This window comes from Emys orbicularis, chromosome 5 (genome assembly GCF_028017835.1).
Source record: "Emys orbicularis isolate rEmyOrb1 chromosome 5, rEmyOrb1.hap1, whole genome shotgun sequence".
Lineage (NCBI taxonomy): Eukaryota > Metazoa > Chordata > Testudines > Emydidae > Emys > Emys orbicularis.
In genome coordinates, this window is record NC_088687.1 from 65,558,646 (window position 1) to 65,582,940 (window position 24,295).

A 24,295-nucleotide genomic window follows, 5' to 3' on the forward strand; every position below is an offset into this window, starting at 1 on the left:
TATAGAGTGAAACATATATTGAGGAGATATATATACACACATACAGAGAGCATGAACAGGTGGGAGTTGTCTTACCAAGTCTGAGAGGCCAATTAAGTAAGAGAAAAAAAAGAGAAAAAAAAACTTTTGAAGTGATAATCAAGATAGCCCAGTACAGACAGTTTGATAAGAAGCAAGTGTGAGAATACTTACAAGGGGAGATAGATTCAATGTTTGTAATGGCTCAGCCATTCCCAGTCCTTATTCAATCCGAAGAAGTGGGTTGTAGCCCACGAAAGCTTATGCTCTAATAAATTTGTTAGTCTCTAAGGTGCCACAAGTACTCCTGTTATTTTTGCGGATACAGACTAACACGGCTGCTACTCTGAAACCATACAAAAGATAATGTATAAAGCCCTAATTCAAGAAAGCACTTAAGCACATGCTTAAGTCCTATTGAAGTCAACCTGTCAAAGAGACTTAAGAACATATTTAAAGTGAAGCATGTACTAACATGTTCTTCCTGAATAGGGATGTGGTCCTGAAACAGGACCTAGTAACACAAACTTTCGGAGTTTCTCTCTGTATCTTTTGACAAGTCAAGTCTTCCCACTAGTTACTTTGCATGCAATTTCATTTATGTTTTGAAAAAAGCACACGAGGGCAGAAAGAAAAATCAGTTGAAAATGGGTCAGCTATTTTATTACAGGGCCTTCTGCTCTGTTTCAATCCATGTGTGACAGGGTCCAAGGGGAGGCACACTGAGGTTACTTAATTAAGGTAAACTGCAAAGAATGGGACAGACAATCCCCAAAGCTGCTGGTCATTCCAGTACTTAGATGCACCAAGCTAGCCTCAAAACAGCTTCTATAATACCTTACTGGTTACCCAGAAGACAAAACATAGTTCCCTTATAGCAACCCAGCCTTGGGCTTCCACCCAGACACCCAAGTCAAATATGAAAGTTCTACCAATCTCAAAGGAACGGACATATCACCTCCCAAGTTAATAAATATTTCAGATCTTACCCAAATACACGCTTACAGCCAATCCTTATTAACTAAACTAAAATCTATTAAAGAAAAGAGAGTATTGGTTAAAAGATCAGTATACATACAGACATGTGTATAGTTTGAGATCTGTTTCATAGTAGAGACAGTAAGCTTTGTAGTTGCAAAGAGTTCTCTCAGAATTAGTCTATAGGTTATAGTCCAATGTTCATACCCAGGGTAATCCAGGTGGGACTGGAGAGCTCAGTTTTACAACTCAAGCCTCCCCTGCATAAAGCACCAAACAGATCTGAGATGAAAAGGAGACCCAAGAGACCTTTATACAGTTTCAGGCCTTCTCTTGAAAGCACAGAGTTCTTAGGCGAACAATAGGCAAACATTGAGACTTTGAAGCAGACCTATTTCCTAAGCATCACTGGTAGTTAGCTACTTGGATTAAAATAAGGCAATTGCCTGTTTTCCACCATTCACAGGTGATTTGATATATACTTCAAAGAGAGATCAATACAGTGACATCACTATATATACACAGTTCATTTAAATGATAAGATCTCCTTTTGATCTCTGAATTAACAGAATGCAGAGTAGACAGTTTGATTACATTGTTGATTACATACATTACATCTAACAATACATATGAAAACACACAAAAACACAAACATTATCAATATGTCCCTAAAGGTTGAATTTCGGTCATTTATTCTGCAGGATGCTTAACCCTTTTTGGCCTCTTTTCACCCCATGATTCTTTTTTCTCTTTAAAATTTTGCCACTGACATTGAATGGACTTCAGACAAACTTAAATGTCATTGAGTGAAAAGCAATGACAGATTTTGATGAAAATTTAGTTTGTGCATTTTAAACAAGTGAACAATAATTGCCACATTTTTATAACTATAGTCCTCTTCCCTTCCCCCCTCCCCCCACTTTTATTACAATAACCTTTAGTACCAGAGGGAAAAAAGGGTTTTTGCAGCTTAATTAAATCCAATCCTTGCATACTAATACTGCCCTCCCACCATTAAGTTAACAGTTAATATGTAAACTTTACTGACCCTCTCATAACAAGCAGAACAGACAATGTAACTATGTGCAGTGACCCCTACTGGGTGGCTTATATAAACTTGGCTGCTGGCGGTGTGGGGTGGGAGGAGAGCTAATAGTAACAGCACATCTCTAGAGCCAGTCATGCTTGCAGTGCTGGGAGAGGAAAAGAGAGCTTTGAGAGAGCATGGCTGAAATCCTGGCCCAATTGAAGTTAATGGGAGTTTTGCCATTGACTTCAACAGAATCAGGATTTAACTCCATATTAGCAATATGCACAAGGCAAGATGTCTGTCTGGTTCAGACCATCTAAATCCATACATCCTCAGCCTATATGTAATTTTGCTATCTAAGGCTAGGTCTACACTACCCGCCTGAATCGGCGGGTAGAAATCGATCTCTTGGGGATCAACTTATCGCGTCTCGTCAGGACGCGACAATCGATCCCCGAATCGACGCGCTTACTCCACCAGCGGAGGTGGGAGTAAGCGCCGTCGACTGGGAGCCGCGGCAGTCGATTTTGCCGCCGTCCTCACAACAGGGTAAGCTATTCGCGTAGCTGAATTTGCGTATCTTAAATCGACCCCCCCCCCCCCCGTAGTGTAGATGTAGCCTAAGTCTTCCCCTCTTTTCCATTGCAACTAGCCTCATATCAGCAAGGGATACTGCTGCACAGCTTTGGGAGGTCAAAAGCAAGGGATATTTTCTTCTAAGCATTCCTCTTCTCTGCTTTTTTTGCTGGAAGGGATATGTCTGACCTTTAGATTTCATATCTGTTTGCAGGGTTGTTGTAGCTGTGTTGGTCAGGATATTAGAGAGACAATGTGGGTGAGGTAATATTGTTTACTGGACCAGAAGTTGGTCCAATAAAAACTATTGCATTACCCACCATCTCTTTAGTTTTCATAGGCATTTGTATTTTAAGTCTGACTTTTTCCATCTAGTTACTCTTTCCAAAAGGTGTTCAGTGTCAGAGAAGGTTCGTGGGGAAAGAGAAACAGAATAAACGGAAGTAGAATTTTTTTTTTCTTTCAGATTTTCAACTCTGTGACCCGCAGTCTCATCAACTATGTATTCTCTCCTTTATGTAGGATGGTAGTAGTCACAATGAGAAAACAATGTGCGCTGATTTACTGTCTGTTATTCATACTCTCCAATGTCACTTGGTAAAAATCATTTGCTTCCTGAAAAATACCAATAGAAATTTATAACCAGTTGTATTTTTTGCTATGTTTTGGTCCTCAGAGGTAGATCACAGTCTCTTGTGTTTGCAAATGACATGCAAGTTAAGTGACCGTTGGTGCACATTTTTGTCCACTTTATGGCAAAAAGAGCTCTAACCTTTCAAACATTTGGCTCAGAATCTGAACTTCAAGACTAATGCTAGCCAAATCTAGTGGAAATGGACTTCAGGAGGAAGAAATGACTGAAGAGAAGAATCAGTTGCTCTGCAGCCTGCTCCAGTCTTCCGCTATTCACAGAGAAGCCACATTCAGGCTCTGCGTGACTGTGGGGGCCACGCTGGGGCAGGACAGATGGGACGGGAAAGCCACTCGTCTGTTTCAGATGGGGGAAATTTCCTTCTAGAGGATAATGATCTGACCATCTCAGCATTATAGTTCCAAGCTGCTCCCCCTCCCTACACTAGATGCCCCCTAAGGGGAGGGTCTCAGGCATGAGCGGGGACATGGTAGTAGGGCAGCAGTAAGCAGTGCAGTGGCATTAACTTCCACACCACAACTTTGGTCCTTCCATCGTTATGTTGAAATCCACAGGATTTCACCACAGAACTTTGGTCGGTTTGATGGCTTTTGACCCTTCCCCTTCCATGAGAGGAGGAAAGTCACATACCCCTCTCCTTGAAGGAAGGACTTGATGGAAATGCTACAAGTTGAAACTCAAATTTTCTCATCTTTATGTAGCTTTTACCAAACAGGGAATAATCTTGTTCTAAATGGACATATGGACTTTTCTCAGAGGTCTTCCTACTTTGTTGTTGCATGGCAAAATACTAGCCTATCCAAATTGATTGGATACCGCTTTTCATTTTGAAAGAAAACTTTTGGAAGATATATTTTTAATAATCAATCTGCATTTGCTTGGAATTGTAATACATCCCCAAAGTCTAAAAGTAACTCCAAGACCATAACAAAATCTTTCAAAGTAATAAAAAGTTACCAATATATGGCTTTATAAGTGCAATTAGAAATGAGCTCTCCCCACCTCCAAAAAGTATTATTTTTAATCACATCATAAAATCCTACATATAAGTGCCATAAATACATGGCACACTGTGCATGAGTGCAACAAACAGTGAAAGCCTGTGCAGTTTACTTGCTTATTAAACAATATATAATAAATATTGGAAAGAACAAGCTGCCCTCTCTTCCATTATCTAGTGTTAACAGCAGCACACCTAGTTGATGGCAAACCAAACCTTTTGCATCCTTTTTATGAGCACATTTTTAAACAGACTGCATGGACAGGTGGTGCTCCGCAGCCCCCTCCTTTACTGAATTTTCACTAAGCTCTCACCAACATCCTTTTCATTTAAATGACATAACTGTGGGTCTCTCTCCCTCATGACTGAATACTTAACCTAATTTCCTCCTCAGCCTTTTCAGCAGTCCATGCACTGGCAGCATAAAAGAAAATCAGAAATCTCAAAGACCATTTTGTTTCTTCATTTACATCATTCCTGTTTATTCCGTGTAGTCAATGTGCTGCAGTTTAAGTGGATGGACAAACAAGAATGGCCCATAGCGACACATAACAAAACACAGAGCTACAAATAAAAATATATTTTTCATTATTTCTGATTTGATACCACTAGCATGGTAAAGATATGAACGGTTGTTTTATCTTCTCAGTACTGTGTATTCTGTATTGCTTTTTTTCCATTGAAGTATTTGATATTCAGCTTAAGCAACTTTATGCATTTATCACTGACAAATATTTTTGGGGGAGGTGACTTATTGATCTGTTAAAGAGTGAGCAATGATTGCTCAATTATCACATGTGCTCTGCTATTACAACTGCTTTTCCTTTGTGACCTAAAATTCTGCTTGGGAGATTTCAGACTGTGAATGAAAACCTGAGTCTGTAAAAGCCTGTGGTTAAAGCAAGCATAAATCAAATGCCTGAATACCCTTAAACAGAAGATTCACTCATTATATAAGCAGACTATGCTCAAACTACAGGCAAACTAGGCAGCTGCCTAGGGCAGCAGATTCCTGGGAGAAGCGATGAAACTGAGAGGAGAAGGAAATGATCGTTGATAATGAGTGCTGGGAAATGTAGTCTCAGAAATCAGTGGATGCATGGCTACAACTGTTCCCTGTCCCCATCACTACACATTGCAATCTGTGCATGTCCAACATGGAGCACAGGGTGCCCAATAAAGTTTTGCCTCAGGTAGAAGATTGTCTTGAGTTGCCTCTGCCTAGAAGTGTTACCCAAGCAAGTTCTTGAAGGATGAAATTCACCCCACTGCAGAAGGCCAATTTGTGGACTTAAGTGATGACTGACCTTGTGCTAGCCTTCTGTACAAGGTCAAAATTAAGGGCTAGTCCAGACAATTTCCAATTTTTAATTCAGCTTCCCTCTTTTCCTCATTTGAGAGCATATGACTAAGATGACCAATCACAAATAACTACAGGCCTGATCCAAAGTCCACTAAGTTAATGGAAAGATTCTCCGAGTTCACAGAGAGAAAAATCTTCATATGCAGTCAGACAGACTGACAACAAGGTTTTCAAATGTGATATGTTCTACACATCCGTCTAGTAATAGCATGATTACCAGCTTATTTAATGCAAACCACTAAAGGGCACTCAGAACCTTTGGTAACTACCAACTTGACTGTACTTAAGCAGTGACATACTGTTGCAATAAATCATCTAGTGCCTCTTGTAATGAAAATACATTCCTTCCACAAAAATCAACCAATCTGCTATTTTTCTGACAAATTCTACTCCCTTTGATGTGTGCTGCTGAATTTATGTCAAGTAGGAGTTTCATGATATGTGGAGAAAAGGTGTTTTTTTTTTTTTTGATGATTGAAAATAAAGAATCATGCAGTAAGTGGCTCTCTTTTTTCCTTTGTAAATCCCAGAATTGTAGATGTTTTTGTTTTATTAATAAGGTCCTTTCTTTTGAGTATCCTTCATGCTAACACCTAATAAGAGTATAGGTTTATATTTCTTGACAAGAAGCTGAATAACATTATGTAGAGTGTTCAGGGCGCACGTGTAGTCTCAGATACAATAGCTGCACATACTCAGTGCTAATCTTCTAAAAATCAGGTAGGGAGAGTGTACACACATCCAGGGGAACTGGTTTTACAAGACAAGCGACAAAGTGATTGCAAATGTCTAGAGCTAGGATCAAGCCTATAGAATTTTACCAGTTATAGAAATCACTTCATTATGGCTTTGGAGATGACAAGCACAATATGTTCCAGGAGTAAATTTTGATTAAAAATCTACAACAGACAATTCAAAAGTGAAATAGGCAATGGACAGAATGTAAAACCAAAGTTATTTTAAAAAATCCAATATTGTCTGTTTATTTCAGGGGGAAAAATTTCTGGAGCGCCACAGAAGACTTGCTACCAACATCAGACTGCAGCAATGAGTCACTCCAGATGGAGAATATTACATTCCTAATTAAAGAGCACAGCCAGTACTTCATGTTTTTAGTGCTTTTAAACAACCTCAATGGTTATAAAAATTATGCTAATGTGTCTGTTAGGGGGGCGGAGGAAGAAGCACTCCTGATAGCTACAGTATGCATGTGGGTAAACAGCAGCAGCACCACTACACGTAAATTTGCTTTCCCAGCTATAGCAGTCCTCGTTTCTAGAGAAATCCAAAAACTCTGACATTACAGTGAACCTAAAAGTAACAGATTGTGAATTGCATTCACTAACGATTAGTGTAGTGAAATTTGAGTATTATTTCATGAATTCAAAATTTGAATATATATATATATAAAAATAGTATTTATGGAGAACTGCTACCCTGCTCCTTGGTTATAGTTAAGAGAATCTTTGTACCTCAATATCTGAGTGAAGTTGGGGCTCGTTGATCCTATGTCCTTTTAGTTCAGACTATGATAGGGGGTCACAACAAGGGGCTTGATAAGAACATAAGAATGGCCATACTGTGTCAGACCAATGGTCCATCTAGCCTAGTATGCGGTCTTCCAACAATGGCCAATGCCAAGTGCTTCAGAAGGAATGAACAGAACAGGGTGATTATTAAGTGATCTATTCCCTGTTCTCCAGTCCTAGCTTCTGACAGTTGGAGGTTTAGGGACACCCAAAGCATGGGGTTGCGTCCCTAACCATCTTGGCTAATAGCCCTGGATGGAACTATCCTCCGTGAATTTATCTTATTCTCTTTTGAACCCTGTTATACTTTTGGACTTCATAACTTCCCATGGCAACAAGTTCCACAAGTTGACTTTATGTTGTGTGAAGTACTTCCTTATGTTTGTTTTAAACCTGCTGCCTACTCAATTCATTGGGCGACCCTTGGTACTTGTGTTATGTGAAGGGGTAAAACACTTCTCCACACACTTTCTGCATACCATTCATGATTTTATAGACTGCTATCTTATCCCCCCACCTTAGTAGTCTCTCTTTAAAAAGACTTCCATTATTCATCTTAAATCTCTCCTCCCTTGGAAGCTGTTCCATACCCCTAATCATTTTTGTTGTCCTTCTCCATACTTCTTCCAATTCTAATATACCTATTTTGAGATGGGGCGACCAGAACTGCATGCAGTATTCAAAATATGAGCGTAACATGGATTTATGTAGTGGCATTATGATATTTTTCTGTTATGTACCCCTGTCCTAGTTCTGAACATTGTTAGCTTTTTGACTGCTGCTGCACATTAAGCAGATGTTTACACAGAACTATCCCTTATGATCTTACACTTGAAGTCAATGGCAAAAATCCCATTGGCATCAATAGTGCAAGATTAGGTCTAAAGTGTTCAGACTCCCTAGAGTTTAGGAGGGCTATTATTGTGTTGCTCAATGACAATGATTTATTAAAACTGTTCTACAGTAAGACTGGATGCCCTTTATTAGAGTGCAATTGAAACAAAAATATATGGAAATGGCATCAGAAGTATCTGAAGAAGGTAGGATTGCTAGTTCCATTCTGTTTCTCAACCATTTGTAATGTCTTTCACACAGCATTAGCTCCCAATACAGAGCTTGAAAATACACACTTTGCCTGCTGGAATGGATATTTTTCCTTATGTTCTTGAAGGAACTTGATGTTTATACTAAGTTTGGTGACTAAATTCAATTTTTACAACAGTTAGGATAAACCAAATTTTGAAGTCCATTCTCAGTGGGGGTTTTAACAGTTGGTACATGTCAGTACATGGAACATGATAGATACATTTGATTTTTATGTAAGCCTTGCATACACGATAGCTCATTGTCTTCTGATAGCTTAAAATACAAGTTCAGCAAAAATACTCTTGGTTCTAGATAAAATATGGTTAGTAATCCAAAATTATGTGGTAATTGTACCGATTATGGGTGAAATCCATCTTTGTGCAGAGGGTCCTCACATTTTCTGTACATTACTTAAGCCCATTTCATCCCTATTTTGGGATGTAAGTGGAATTTACAGGGTTCATCCTAGCCTTGAGCTTGTTCCCTATGGTGGGGTGAATTTCACCTAAAATGCACAGAAGTCTTATGCTGTGTTTGTGCTAGAGGCCAAGGTATTCTATTTCTCCACAGAGTAAGCCACAGCCCAGTCAGTGGAAATGTTTCAGGTGGTGAACAGCCTGGTGAATTGGGACTGCCTCCCCACAGAGTCCAGTATTTATTACGCTATCTACTTAGTGCATAAGATTACTAGGATTCAGCCTGTACTGACAGCTCTTAGGGCAGCAGAGCTCTCTCTAAAAAATTCAGATTGCTCTCTGCCTGATTTTTCAGCTTATTTTGCCCATAGACTGTCTACAAGGAGTTCAGAAGCTTTAGGCTACAATCCAAAATTTAGAACCAAGTCCTTGTAGGTTAGAAAAATACCCCTTGTGGCAGAAGAATTTTTTTTTTTAAACTAAATTTTAGTCCAAATATTCAGCCACAGCTTTCACCTTCTCCTGAAGAAGGTGCTCACATGCACTACCTTTTAATATCATCCCCAATTGTTAACCAGATACTCTTTGGCTTTCATTGTTCTGAAAACTGTATTCCTTTAAATCGACTTACAAGAGCTGCCCTAGCACTTCTTGCTAGCTCTCCTAGCCCCTTCTTACCTACAGCCTACTCGCTATATAGCATATATACACAGTCAAAAATGGCTCGGGAGGTGTAATGAGTAAGCATGGCCCTCCTGATAGTTTATTTCAAAATCATAGGTTTGTAAAGCCTCTATTGAAACGTCTCAGCAACAAAAGATGCTGCGCTTGTGAAGATGGTATAACACAGCGGGGGGCAAACTACAGCCCGTGGGCCACATCGGGCCTGCAGGACCCTTCCCTCTGGCCCCCAAGCTCCTGCCAGGGAGCGGGGTCAGGACAGGCTTGTGGAGGAGCCAGCCTAACCCCCCAGCAGTGCAGTGAGCGGGGCGGAGGCTGGGCCAGGGCAGCGTGGCTGCAGCTCCGGCCAGGCGGCACGGCTATAGCACTGCCACACCTGGTGCTCCAGGGGGGTGCGGTCAGGAGGCAGGGGGGATTGGATAGGGGCAGAGGTCCCAGGGGCGGTCAGAGGGTCAGGAGCAGGAGGGATTGGATAGGGGACAGGCATCTGAGGGGATGGTCGGGGGCAGCGAGCAGGGGTGTTTGGATAGGATGCGGGAGTCCTGGGGGGCAGTCAGGGGTGGATGGGGATGAGGGTTCCGGGGCGGGGGCTGGATAGGGTGCCAGGCCACGCCTCACTGTTTGGGGAGGCATAGCCTCCCCCAGCCTTCCCTACCAGCTCTCCATACAATTTCTGTATCCGATGTGGCCCTAGGGCCAAAAAGTTTGCCCACCCCTGGTATAGCAGGTAGTTCTAAAGTTACTGAACTACAGGACTTTTTGACTTTGTAAATATAGCTTCCCCCACTTTTCAACAGAAATTAACAACAATTCTCTCTCTCTTTATGTTGTATTATTTTATTCAGCCAAAATCTACCTTCCAGCAGGGCCGGTGCTACCATGAAGGCAAACTAGGCGGTTGCCTAGGGCGCCAAGATTTGGGGGCACCAAAAAGCGGTGCCCCCCATTTTTTTTTACAGCGTTCCTATGCCCCCTCCCCGAGCGCGTGGTCGCCGCTCCACTTCTCCCGCCTCCTGGGCTTGCAGCGCCAATCAGCTGTTTGACACCGCAAGCCTAGGAGGGGAGGAGAATTAAAGCGGGGGCGGCATGCTCGGGGAGGAGGCGGAGCAGAGGTGAGCTGGGGTGGGGAGCTGCTGCACGGTTCCCCGGGCCGGGGAGCTGCCGTGGGGGTGCCTCAGGGCAGGGGGGAGGGAGGAGCTGCCGCAGGGCTCCCCACCCAGCTCACCTCTGCTACGCCCCCTCCCCGAGCATGCCGTCGCTGCTCCACTTCTCCTGCCTCCCAGGCTTGCGGCGCCAATCAGCTGATTGGCACCGCAAGCCTGGGAGGGGAGGAGAATTACAGTGGGGCGGTGTGCTCGGGGAGGAGGCGGAGCAGAAGTGAGCTGGGGTGGGGAGCTGCCACACGGCTCCCGGGGGGGGAGCTGCTATGGGGTGGGTGCCTCAGGGCAGGTGGGGACTGCCGCGGGGGGGCACCTCGGGGGGGGGGGCGCAAGGTGGAAGTTTCGCCTAGGGCGCGAAACTTCCTTGCACCGGCCCTGCCTTCCAGACTCAAATGCAACTTGCTATTTACTATCATTTTCTATGTGAGTCACTACAGCACAATCACTTCTGTTGATGCACCTATATTTATATTAAGTGGAAGGTCTGTGTCAAGTTGTCCTAAAAAAAGAGCAGATCTAGGTAGATTTGTTCCACTTGAGTCCTTTTGAGGCGCTATTAGGCTTTCAAGTGCCTATTAGCTACCATTACTGCAATTTGAGCTAAAGCAGCCACAAACCTATAATAGCTTAGAAATAGCAAGAAGGCATCTGTGTATACAGTTCTTTGTAAGTCAGGCCTTTTTTTTGATAGCCTTCGCCTTATACATAGAGGTCCAGATCCTGCAAGCCCTCTGCTGCCCTGATCCAGCAAAGCACACAAGCATGTACTTGACTTTGAGCACATGAGTTGTTCCATTTACTTCAGTGGAATTACCCATGTGCTTAAAGTGAAGTGAAGCACATGCACATTTCAGTGGGTCTTCCCCACTCAGGGGAAGCAAGATCTGCCAGACATACACTTCAGGATTTGTCAAACACTTCAAGCCCAGAAATTATACTTTTCCTACCCACACATGCTTTTACTTAGCATAAAGACTGCTACTTTTTATTCTACATAAAGGATCTAGATTCTAAACCAAGTTTTTAAAAAACAGGACCCTAAAATAATCCCTATTTAGGCCAGGGCCGGCTCCAGACACCAGTGAAGGAAGCAGGTGCTTGGGGCAGCCAATGGAAAGGGGCGGCACGTCCGGGTCTTCGGCAGTGGGTCCCTCAGTCCCTCTCTTCCTCTTTGAAGTGCCGCCGAAAAGGAAGAGGGGGGCGAAGGACCCGCTGCCGAATTGCCCCCACAGAATGAAGCGGCGCGATTGAGCTACCTCCGAAGTGCCGCCGATCGGCTTTATTTCTCCCCCCCCCCTTGCTTCAGCGCTTGGGGTGGCAAAAAAGCTGGAGTCAGCCCTGATTTAGGCACATGTATAAGTAACCTGATTTTCAAAATGCTGTTTGTGACAAATTGGCCACAATCTATCTGTACCACTTCTGAAATGTGGTTAATTATGAAATTATTATATACTGGAAAACCTGTATGGAGGTATGGATCTGCCCTGAGTTAGCAGGGCTAGGTCATGTCTCTGCCAGGTTAAAAACAATGGGAAGTGATCAACACTCTATTATCTATTCCAAGTAAAACACCTTGAGACAATGGCTTTGTTGAAGCTGGGAGAAGACACCACTTCTACTTGTCTGAAGGGAAGGAGGTTTGACAGCAGTGGAAAAATACCAAAAGGCAGAACAATAGAAGCAGGTTACCCCATCAGGAGTCTATAAAGAGAGACTCACAGAGGTGAGGAGGGGGATCTAGGAGAGAAAACATTAAAATAAAAACCTATACACATGCTAAAAATTTACCAGGTGTCATGCTGAATTCCAACCTAGGGCTCTGGTAGGTTTTAGTCCCTCAAAACCCGCAACTTGGTTTTCCCCATAGTTACAAGTTCATCCATCTTAGATCCAGAACTAGAACAAAGGCTGTACAGATCAGCTATTGCTTTATACAGCTTGGACCTTTGTCTGCTGACTCCCTGTTACAAAAGGTGAGGCTTCAAAAGGCTGGGGTTTTGCATAATTGGAGATGGGGAATTTGCATTTTCTTCCTAGGAGTTCCCCAGGAAATCCACTTAACATTTATTGTGTCCAAGTCCATTCTTGCCTAGCCAGGGCCAGTGCAACCCACTAGGCGACCTAGGGGAGCTGCCGCGGGGGGCAGGGGGGGGCCTCAGGGCAGAGAGCTTCCACAGGACTCGGGGAGGGGCGGGCGCAAGGTGGAAGTTTCTCCTAGGGTGCGAAACATCCTTGCACCCGCCCTGTGCCTAGCACATTTTCAATACAGTCTTTTGAACTACCAGGCCTTACATCTGTCACGTCTCCTGCCCCTTCTCTAGAGAGACAGGATGGGTGAGGTAATATCTTATTTGGTGAGAGAGAAGTGTTTGAGCCACACAGAGCTCTTCTTCAGGTCTGGGAAAGGTACTCCCAGTATCACAGCAAAATGCAAGGTGGAACAGGTTGTTTTGCTGTGATGTGGGAGTACCTTTCCCAGACCTGAAGAAAAGCTCTGTGTGGCTCAAAAGCTTGTCTCTCTCACTTTCTTCTTAGCATATGTGCAACGTGCCTCAGGCGGCACGTGACCAGGATTCATCACCAAATTTGGTCAGCAGGTAGGATTGGTCTGGGTACTGACGCGGAGCGCAATGTGAACACTGAAATTGGTCCAATAAAAGATATTATCTCATCCACCTTGTGTCTCTACCATCCTGGGACCAACACAGCTACACCTACACTGCATACATCTTCCCCCTAGAGAGGTTACATACAATCACAGTTCACAATAATACATAAAATAAAGTTTTTCAAGGATATTGCAAAAACATGCCATATCTATCTCACTTGAAACATCTCAAATGGACCTCAATAGGAGCTGATGGGTGCTCTGAACTTTGGAAAATCAGACCACTCATTTATTGCCCCAGTTCAGGAAAACATTTATAATCATGCTTGACTTTAAATTGTCTGATTTTAAATCAATGGGATTTAGACATCCAAGTACTTTTGACAATCCCACTAGGTGCCTACCAGTATCCTTAAATGCCTAAATAACTTTAAAAGTCTGGCAATAGGAACCTAATGTTAAGCACCCATGTTTTTAAAAATGGCCCTAAAGTTAAGTGATGCTGCAGTACTCACCATGTTCTTTGACTGTTTTACTGTATGCTGTTTTCATATGCACTCATCAAATGTAAGTATGAATACATCATGCCTTAAATTCATAGAGGTAATGAGCATTTTTTTAAGTTTGAGGGACATTCAGAAAGACAGGCCCATTTCTGAATACTATTTCTGGAATATCGTTTTTGTCATGCAAATCTGAAAATAAGCAGACTTAAGGTCAGGTTTGACTAATTTTGTTCAGTATAAATAAGTCATGAAGAACAATCTGAGGCAATGGATGCCCATTTTCAGATTTATCTTTAGCATTCTCAGTGAACCACAGTCTATAAAAATCCATCTTTCATGTCAGGAAAGAATTTGATTAAAAAATCACTTATTAAAAAAAATTAGAAAGTTGCTCCTTCATCCCCCCCTTCTTTCTTCCTACTGTTCCATTTTCTTCTTGTTTTTAAATTATTTTATCTTTTCTGATCTCAAATACCTTCTTATGCGTTTATGTGCCTTCCTTTTGATGATAAAAGTTCCAATAAGTTGTAATTAGAAAAACTATATCACGTGATTTGTGAGACTAGACAACACACATTTCAAACATTAATTACTAAATGCTCACAGTGAACTTCTGGCAATGTATTGGCATTGAAAATCTCCCACAAAAATTATTGAATAAATCTGAAGAAACTGCAATCAGCCTACCGATAATCCACATGCAAAAGAAAAGGATAAACTCAGTCAATTCATTACAAATTATTCATTCAACTCTGAATTTAATCAAACTCTTCAGCTAAAATGCATTTTAGAAATTCTTAGCAGTCTTTCACACTTCACAATCTAACAGGCAACAAGCAGTTATCTAGTAAATGAACCCTTTAAATAGATAGAGAGTGGGGAAATACAGAATACATGGATAAAGGCACTTCTGAATCCAAAATCAAAAGTATATCGTACTGTAGATAATTTATGTGCAATATTAACACATGCTATTGGATTTTGTTTATTACTGTGGTTTGTATATTTATACCAGCCTCTGTTACGGCCGCAACTTTGCCAAGAATGCCTCAAGTGCTACTGGCTACAGGCCATGCCACATCCCACCTCAGCAGGCCCCCATGCTACAGTTTGTGAGGCCCAGCATGAGATGAAAGAATTCTCCCTCCACTTGATTAGGGTTACCAGATAGCAACTGTGAAAAAACAGGATGGGGGGTAGGGGGGAAGAGAGAAAATAGATGCCTATATAAGAAAAAATCCCCCAAACAGGACTGTCACTTTAAAAATGGGACATCTGGTCACCCTACACTTGATGAAACTTTTGGGCTAGAATCTCATTGCAGGCAGTGAGTAGTGCAAGATTATCTCTATAAGAAGACTCCAGGTTTGTCACTCTGAAACCTAGAATGTCTGTTGAGTCATTGTTAAGCGATGGAAACAGCTACAAGCGACAAGCATGGCCGAGAGCTCTTTTTGTTTAGAATATCACCAGGTTCAATCATCACTGGGATCTGTAGTCTATTATTGTCCAATTTTTAAGTGCCCAAGCAATTTTGACTTTACAAATTACAACTGAGTGACAGCACAGGCTTCCAGCTACAGTAAGGCATGCATGCAAGCCATGCAAGAGTCCTAGACCATTGAGATTTTAGTGGTAATTCAACCAACTCCCACCCATACTCTCCAGCTAATTTGCATGCAGTAATTTTGTTGATTGTATGAGAAAGACTGCACAGATTATTTGACCCAACTGCCACAGTTCTTACAGTACAAGCTTTCACCCAGTAGTTTCATAAAGGACAGAGATAAAACTAGATTTGTTCTCACTTTGTGTGTAATACAAGGTGGAAAAACAGCTACCCTGACTACCCTCAAAGCCATCCACCAACCATCATAAGTATAAGTTCCTACAAAAAAAAGTTAACATACCAAAATCTCCTTGGAACACTTTATTTTGCTGCTTGAAATAGAACTCCCATTAGAAGTATCTTGCTAGTTTGGCAGATGTGTTCTTTTACAGAATCTCTCAAGGACCAAAGGGAGCCACAGTGGGGGAAAGGAATGAAGTGTATCAAGGACCTATGGAAACATTAATCTGAGGAAGTCAGAGGTAGTACATTGGAAGGAGCATGTGGACTAGCAGCCCTCTTCTCAGGAGTAGCACATACTCCCCTGTAGAGCTCTACATCTGCTAGATGGCATGTAGGGTAATGGCCAGGCCCTGGCCTACGCCTGCCTCTGTGGGCAGTGTGTGCCTTCAGCAGCATTGGACAGCTGCACCCGTGCTCCATGGCCCAAGCACCCAAGTTATGGTTGCATCCTGCATGGGTGCATTAAACAGGGAAAGGAACTCTGTATCCTCTTTCCTCACAGTGCACCTCTGTTAGAGTTGCCACAAATGGTCTTGAATCTAACCACAAAGACTTGAATACGTAAAATTCTGTTATCCATGAATCCACCACAGCTGTTTGCCTCCCCCCCCCCACAAGGTATTAATACATATTCTGCATTAATTAATAAGTAAAAAGTGAGTTTATTAAATATAAAAAGTAGGATTTAAGTGGTTCCAGGTGATGATAGACGGAACAAAGTGAATTACCAAGCAAAATAAAATAAAACATGCAACTCTAAACCTAATAGGGTAAGAAAGCGATTACAGATGAAATCTAACCCTCAGAGATGCTTCAATAAGTTTCTATCACAGAATGGATGCCTTCCTAGTCTGGGCACAGTCCTTTCCCTGGTACAGCCCTTGTTCCAGCTCAGGTGGTAGCTAGGGGATTTCTCATGATTGCAGCCCCCTTTGTTCTGTTCCACCCACTTATATATCTTTTGCATAAGGCAGGAGTCCTTTGTCCCTCTCTGGGTTCCCACCCCTCCTTCTAAATAGGAAAGCACCAGGTTAAAGATGGATTCCAGTTCAGGTGACAGGATCACATGTCATTGTAAGACTCCAAGCCCTTATTCCTCCCAGCCTGACTCACAGGAAGGCCTGTAAGCAAACAGAGCCATCCACAGTTAATTGTCCTGGTTGATGGGAGCCATCAAGATTCTAATCCACCATAATGGCCCACACGTTGCATTACTACAATAGGACCTCAGAGTTATATTTCATATTTCTAGTTTCAGATACAAGAATGATACATTTATATAAATAGGAGGACCACACTCAGTAGATTATAAGCTTTGTAATGATACCTTACAAGAGACCTTTTGCATGAAGTATATTCCAGTTACATTATATTCACACACATTAGCATATTTTCATAAAATCATATAGAGTGAAACATCACAGATATTATTAGCTCTGATTTCTACCTTTGATAACACCTCATGGCCAATGGTGACGACTCATTTGGGAACCACTGTGGGCAAGGTTGGGGTTACTTGAGTTACTTTTGTGCACTTTGCAGGGTGTTTTTTTTTAATACTTTTCATCAAAGGATCCCAAACCACTTCAAACGTTAATGAATGAAGCTTCACAAGAATTTCCACAATTTTACTTCCAAATTTCCACATTCCAAATTTCCATTTTACTTCCACAATTTCCATTTTACTGAAGGGAAAACTGGGATATAAGTTTAAGTGGCTCGTCTAGCTCACATAGCAAAGCTCTGGAAGAGCCAGAAGCAGACCCCAGAATTCCTGGCTCCCATCCCTGCACTTAAATCACTAGCCCATGTATCTTTCAACATGGCACTATCATCTTGTATAATAGTATTAGTATTCATGAAAGAGAACTGTGGTTATAATTTTTACTACAAGATTTTGAAGTCACAAATACATCGCTCTTGGCTGGGAAATTCACAGCCTTGGGTTCTTCAATTCAACATAAATTCTAATGATTCAACCCCATGAGAAGTGAAAAGATTCTAAGCATGATCAATATTGCATGTCAGTTCTATTTTTTGTTTTATTAAGAAAATCCCAACGGATCTTATATAGTCTGTTCTCTCCTGCTTTTTAGACAAATACACTCCTACTTTGATCTGAACTTCTCTGTAATTGGATGCCACTAACGGAACTAGTGAAAATTATAGAGTGGATTGACATCTTAGGTAAATTCATTCTATGCTGACTCAAAGCATGGGGCAAACAGGATGCACCATATTCAATACATTCTAAAATAGGATTTTTTTAAAACTTTGGCTAGCTGGAGTCCAGCACCTATCTCAGGTGTCTTTCTACCCCCCCCCCCTTAAATTGAAATGCCTCCATGATAAGCTTCTTATTCATATTTGGTTTTAACAAAGCCATAATTGGTCATATTTTAGGCAAGTATGTCATAGTGTAATATGGGGTGATCCAGCCCAATGTAAAAACTAAGGCCTCCTCAGGGGGAGGGTGAAATCTTACTTTATGCTTCTACTTTTATTTCCCATAGAATACAATGACTTTATCAAAATACTCAGACATTTTCAAGTTATAGGACCCAATTCTCATTTACAGTAAGATCCCTTTAAATCATTCTGTCAATGTAAAACAGATGTAATGTATATCCACTTTAGGACCCTTTTACGATACCAGGGTGGTGTAAATAACCCTTAGTGTAAGTGTGAATTAGACATATCATAGAATTTGTATATAATAGTTTTGAGGTGGCCAGTTAAAATCATATTTGGAATGAGGACAAAATAAATAAGCAATCATACAGATATCTGACAGGAATGCGTCTTAAGTGACTTTGACATGTTCAATATTTAGCTCTCTCATGATAATTTAAAAAAAAATCATACCCTCTTTCCTCCATGAGGTTAGGAGTTATAAAAATGACTGACAATGATAGGTCTCTAAATAAGATCCTTTCTTTCAAGGGGCATGGACCTCTAAAACTCATGAGGGATGTTAGTAATATGTTTGCTTTTCCCTCAGGTGAAATTCCCAAGGAGGAACTTTAATCCTGTTTGTGGGAAGGTGGAGTGAATGAACAACACTTGTTAAAACAAGAGCATACAAAGGCGCATAACTAACATTGGCACTAACAGAATGGAAAGGACAGAAGCTGGGAAATGTCTCTTGGAAGGAATGTAATGAAGGTACAGACAGACAGCACCATCCTTCATACCAGCATGCTGGCACCTACAGACAACACAACAGTCCATTTCAGAAGCCCAAAGCAACACAAAATGACCTAATGAGAACCAAGGTGACAGCCCTGAAAGACTCTCAACAAATTAAGAGAGAGAAGTACAACAGTTTTTAATAGAATATAAGACCTATATTCAGCTCTATATGCAGACCCAGTGGAATGGTTTGGATATTAGCTATGGGAAAAGTTAATTCCCCTCACTCCTGTCCTCCACAACTCATTGACTAGAACAGCAGCAGCTGCCATTCTGTATCTTTGTTTTCTGCAGGATCTCTGCAGCCTCACCCTCTACCCCTCAAGCCTGCTCTCAAATCCCCCTTATGCACTGGCCTGTTTGAGGCCAGCAGGTAGACTTCCTCTGCAGTGTACAGAAAGTGCAGAACCTTCTCCTCATGCCTGTGCTTCCACAGTTACTACACGATCCAGTGCAAAATCACTGCATGGTTTGAATGCACCAGAAATCCCATGTAAGGCCCTCCAAGGCCCTGGTGAATTTCACCCTCTGTTAGTTAACATCTTGTGGAACAAAAGTCTTCTCGGAATTATGGAAGTCTGTGTTGCTAACATAGGAAAGCAAAGATTCCAGTATTAAGAAAGCAGCATTAGTTCAATCACAGTGCATATAGTGAGCTAGATTCTTTTTCCACTTTCTTCTGGTCTATGTTTGAAGCAAGTAAAATGAAGCCAGTGGAATTACACTAGTGTAAAACAAGCTTAAATGAGAGGAGATCAAGCCCAGTGTATATAATCCTTTGTACTTATATAGCACCCCAATTAAGTATATAACTATCTAACCTGGAAATTAAACATTGCATACATACAACATAGCTGAGTTCATATTGCTAAGCTGCTGCACCCATAGTCATTAATGGCCCTTGCCAACAAAATCAGGTTCCTAGGTGTGGATAGTTTTGTTATAGTCATCCAAACCGATAAAATAAACCGGGGAAGAAGGAAGTAATAAGCAACCCAAATGCAGGCAACCTCCTCAAATACTTACCTACCCTGTTATGCTGCGATTGCAAGAATTTATAACTAGAGCTGGGCAAAAGTTTTTGTGCAAATTTTTTTTTCTTTCAGATAAAAATGCAGATTCAGCAACACCGAAACATTTGTAAGTTTGTATCTATTTCACCAAACTTTTTTTTTTTTTTTTTTTTTTTTTTTAAGAACAAAAAAAGTCTTTCAATTTGGCATATTCAAAATGAAATGTTTTGAATTTTTTTATTTGAAGTGTTTTTGGTTGTCAAAGTCTCATTTTATTAACAACCAATAAAAAGCTGGTTTAAACTTGTCAAAATCAAAACTGAATATTTCAATTTTATCAAAACAAAAATGTTTTGTTGTACCTGAAATGAATTATTTTGCTTTTTGGAATTGCCAGTGAACTGAAAATCATTCACCGAGCTCTATGTATAATGCTGTTATAGAACTATATTAAAGTACTGTGATATCAGATTTGACACTATTAAAGTCCAAAGTGTTATATTATATTATGATAACCCCAATAATCTCAATCTTGCTTCCACCCATTTCAATGCAAGTTCTCATTGACTTCACTGAAAGCTGGACCAGGCCTAATGTTAATTTGCTTATATAAGCCCTCCTGTTGACCTTGAACTTCCATGAAAGAGCTTTTAGAGCTAAAATGCAATGAAAGAAATACTCTTATTTGAGGTAATTTAGTTACAATAAAAGCAGAAACAATTTTAAGTAAAAACAAACTTGTCAATAATGAAATGGGCCTGAAGAAAAGAAACAGATAAAGTAAAATAGGGTTAAAAAAAATTCCAGAAGTGAACAAAATAGACCTATGATGAAGAAATAGGTAATTACTGGCAGTGACTCAGATGCTAATGATAGAGACTGGTAGACATCTAGGGCAGAAAGTAACTTTCAACTCCCTCTTAACGCATCAAGTTAGCAGTAAAATCTGTTCCCTAGTGATTTTTTTTTTTTAAACAAAGTGGAAAATAAAGGCGCAAGAGAGTTGCCTGTGAACTTTAGATTAAAATAAGACCACCTTAAATGGAGCAAAGTGGAGCTTGGGCAGGATGTATAAACAGGGTCAAACTCAAAACAAGCTTTTTAAAAACACACACACACACACCGTACTCGGAACATTGCACAAGGAGATAAAAGTCAAAACATTACTAGTTTCAGACTTCAGATGCATTCTTTGGATGTGGTTCTTTATTGTCTTGGTAGACTTGGGTGTGAAGGGAAAAATATATGTTCTAAAGTTCCTTGAATCATCCTGTGTTTTTCAAAGTGTATCTGATTTAAAACATTTTTTTTTAAAGCAAAAACAATTGAAAAATCTACCTAGGTAGCCAGATGGTCAGGATCAGGATAAAATAAAATTGTTTCTGCCTTGACTTGTTTGTTCATATTTGCTATCAAGAACAGCACCCTGTATGAAATGACCCCAGATAGTTCTGCCTGACAATCAGAAAGCTGAAACCGTCACTCTCCTACAAAACGTGTACCCGATATCTTGTAGCTGATTACATAATGGGAGACCTTACAAGTGTTTGCAGATGGCTTGAGATAAACAATTAGTTCAGCTGCTAGGTATCACAAGTTGATCTAAGCTGAACAAGTTTGCTTTCAAAAGCAACTACTTTGCCTTCATTTTGTTTTTTGCAAGAAGGACTAAGGACCCAGAGCAACTGGTTTACTTTCATCCATGTCTTCCCTGAGACACTGCAGGTCTACACTACCCGCCTGAATCGGCGGGTAGAAATCGATCTCTCGGGGATCGAATTATCGTGTCTCGTCGGGACGCGACAATCGATCCCCGAATTGACGCTTGTACTCCACCAGCGGAGGTAGGAGTAAGCGCCGTTGATGGGGGAGCCGTGGAGGTCGATTTGCCGCCGTCCTCACAGCGGGGTAAGTCGGCTCCGATACGTCGAAATAGCGTAGCTGAATTTGCGTATCTTAAATCGACACACACACACACACCGTAGTGAGGACGTAGCCTCAGGATTGTCAATTTGTCTAAGCAGAAATAGTGGCACATTCATTCCCCATGTCATAATGTGATGCTGTTTTTTCCTATTATGATTCTAAAGTCTCTTATCAGCAGCATTGACCCTAAGATCTGGAGAGCAGCTATAATCTCAGAGGCTGTCACTCTCAGTAGCTGTCAATATCAGCAGGCTGTAACTCATTATCACTCTGTAGATCATTAATATGAACATCAAAGCTGCAAAGATAGTGCAATCTACTTGACTCTTTTCTCTAGAGAGCTAAGAAATGGATAAAAAACCCAGTAGGATCTTACAAACAATATTCAATCTTTGCCAAACCTTGCATCACCTTAGACATGGAGGCCCAGCCTTTTAGAAGGATTTAGGTGGTGTTCAGCTGAGTGCAGCAATGCCTAACCCATTGGCCACCCACTGCCTAGTGGAATTTTCAGTCCTAAATTAGGCAGCTCCATGACCTTCAGCTCCCCATGGAATGCATGGGGAGTGTTAATTACCTAAGAAAGATTTTCAGAAACTGGCCAGCTGAGTGAGGAGCCACCTAAGCAAACCAGGGGTGAGGTGCCAAGGAGAAGAGCTTAGGTGTTTAAACATCTGATCTGGCCAATCTGTTTGAGGAGCCAGAGATAGAAAACTGCTATGCCTAATGCAAGAGCACCTCATGAATGGAAAGCTTCCAAGGGCTTTTCATTTATGCCAATTTATAGAGCTCAAGGATAACATCATAATTACAGTCTTTGGAGCACAATGAGATTTAGTTAAATATTGTAACAATTGTAATACAGGGATGGATTTTTGACATGCCATTTTCTTTTTTCATTATACACTTTGTTAGAAGAATGAGCTGCCAGAATTTCTTGAACTTGATAGAACACTTCATATAGGTGATAAATGGTAAAAAGCACTGTATATTAATTTGATCAGTTAACCAGTCAGTTCTACCTGGTTACAGTTTTTCTTTTCTGTATGATGATTGTGAACTCTCTATCCAATCATGTTTCAGAAGTTATGGACATACTATTATGGTACTATACATGTTTTAACAGACTAGAGAAAAGATTTAGAATTTGGTCTTCTCATTTTCAAAAGACTGAAGGAAAAAATACTGCTAACAAATCTTAGAGCCCATATTCTTTCTTCAGACTCATGGGCACATCCCAGCTTGCAAAGATCCGAATACAGACTGAAGATCCAAGATGAAGGACAAAAGAAAACTAATGACTGAAGATTATTTTTAAGAATAAAACAAGTAATAAAATCATACATTCATGATTTTGCATTATAATGTAAATACTTTATAAAAGCAGAAAATATTTCAATCAGATGTAAATTTGATTCTAAAATGGACATTAGAAAGGGCTGACCCTATGAATCTTTTTACATAGTTTAAACGAAGATTTTTATGCAGTCACCTCATCAACAACACATGTAAAAGCAGCATGTTGATATACTGAAAAGGATTCACATCTTCGCAATCAGAAGCTCTCTGTGAATTGTTCAACTCAAGTCACAAAAGTACTACCAAGAGTCTGGGTTCAATACTTAGCTCTGGCATAGATTTCCTGCATTACCTTGGGCAAACCACCTAATATCTCTGTACTTCTATTTCCCATCTGTAAAACTGAGATACCTTCTTTATCTGTTTTGTATATGTAATTTATAGGTTCTTATTTAGATTACAAGATCCTTGAATAGGGACCATGTGGGTTGTTGTGAGAGTGTACAATGAGGCCCTGATCTTTCTTGATGCCTCTAGACACTATTGTAATACAAATACTGGGCAGGTGGGGAAATCTCCCTGGTTTGATTAATATAGTCACAGGGTGAAATTATGGCCCATTATCAATAGGAATTCTGTCATTGACTTCAATGGAGCAGGATTTCACCCTTTTGACCTTAAAATCCATAGAGATCACTGATCACCTAGCCTGACTTCCTGCATCACACAGGCCAAAGAATTGCACCAAGTGATTTCTGCATGAAAGTCATGATGTCTGTCTGAAAGAGATGTTCAATCTTAGTAAGAGCCTGAACTGCATCCAACCATGTTTAATGATAAAATTTGTTCATACCCCAAACTGACTTATGCTTTGTACTAACTGGATAGGAACAAGATTTTTCAAGGTCACCTGGTGAGACACGTGGTGGGAAGCCTACCCCCAAGTGATTGGAGGGGTATCATGTGATCAAGAGTTTTAGCTTACCTGAAAAATCTATTTCAGTGAGATTATTTCCATCTCTTTCCTTGAGAAATTGAGGCTCCACTTTAGCTGAGATCGCTGATACAGCTGGAAAAAAAAAATCCAGAAAAAATAGTTTTTTTTAATTATAGGCAACAGTTCTAAAAATACCTAAATCTATCCATTTCTGTGGGCTGCTTTGCCTCCAGTTCCTTACCTGTCCTCCTCCCTCTTCCTAACATTCTTCAAATTAAAAATGATTAGGGGGCTGGGTTTATGAGACTGGTAATGGAAGCCTTCATCACCATCTAATAGTTCCTTGATGACTGAGAGCAAGTGAAATATGATTTGGTGGTCTCAGTCCAGTCCCTGAGTGTTAGTTGTAATGGTTGTCCATTAATTGATCCTGTAAGCCACCACCATAATTGACAGTAATTGGCCTTTATTGC

At 40.9% G+C, this 24,295-nt stretch overlaps 1 protein-coding gene across 1 annotated transcript in view; it reads left to right on the forward strand.

The window, feature by feature from the left end:
- The window catches only part of LOC135879663 (uncharacterized), a 101,042-nt gene that overhangs the window by 74,299 nt on the left and 2,448 nt on the right, over positions 1-24,295 (forward strand).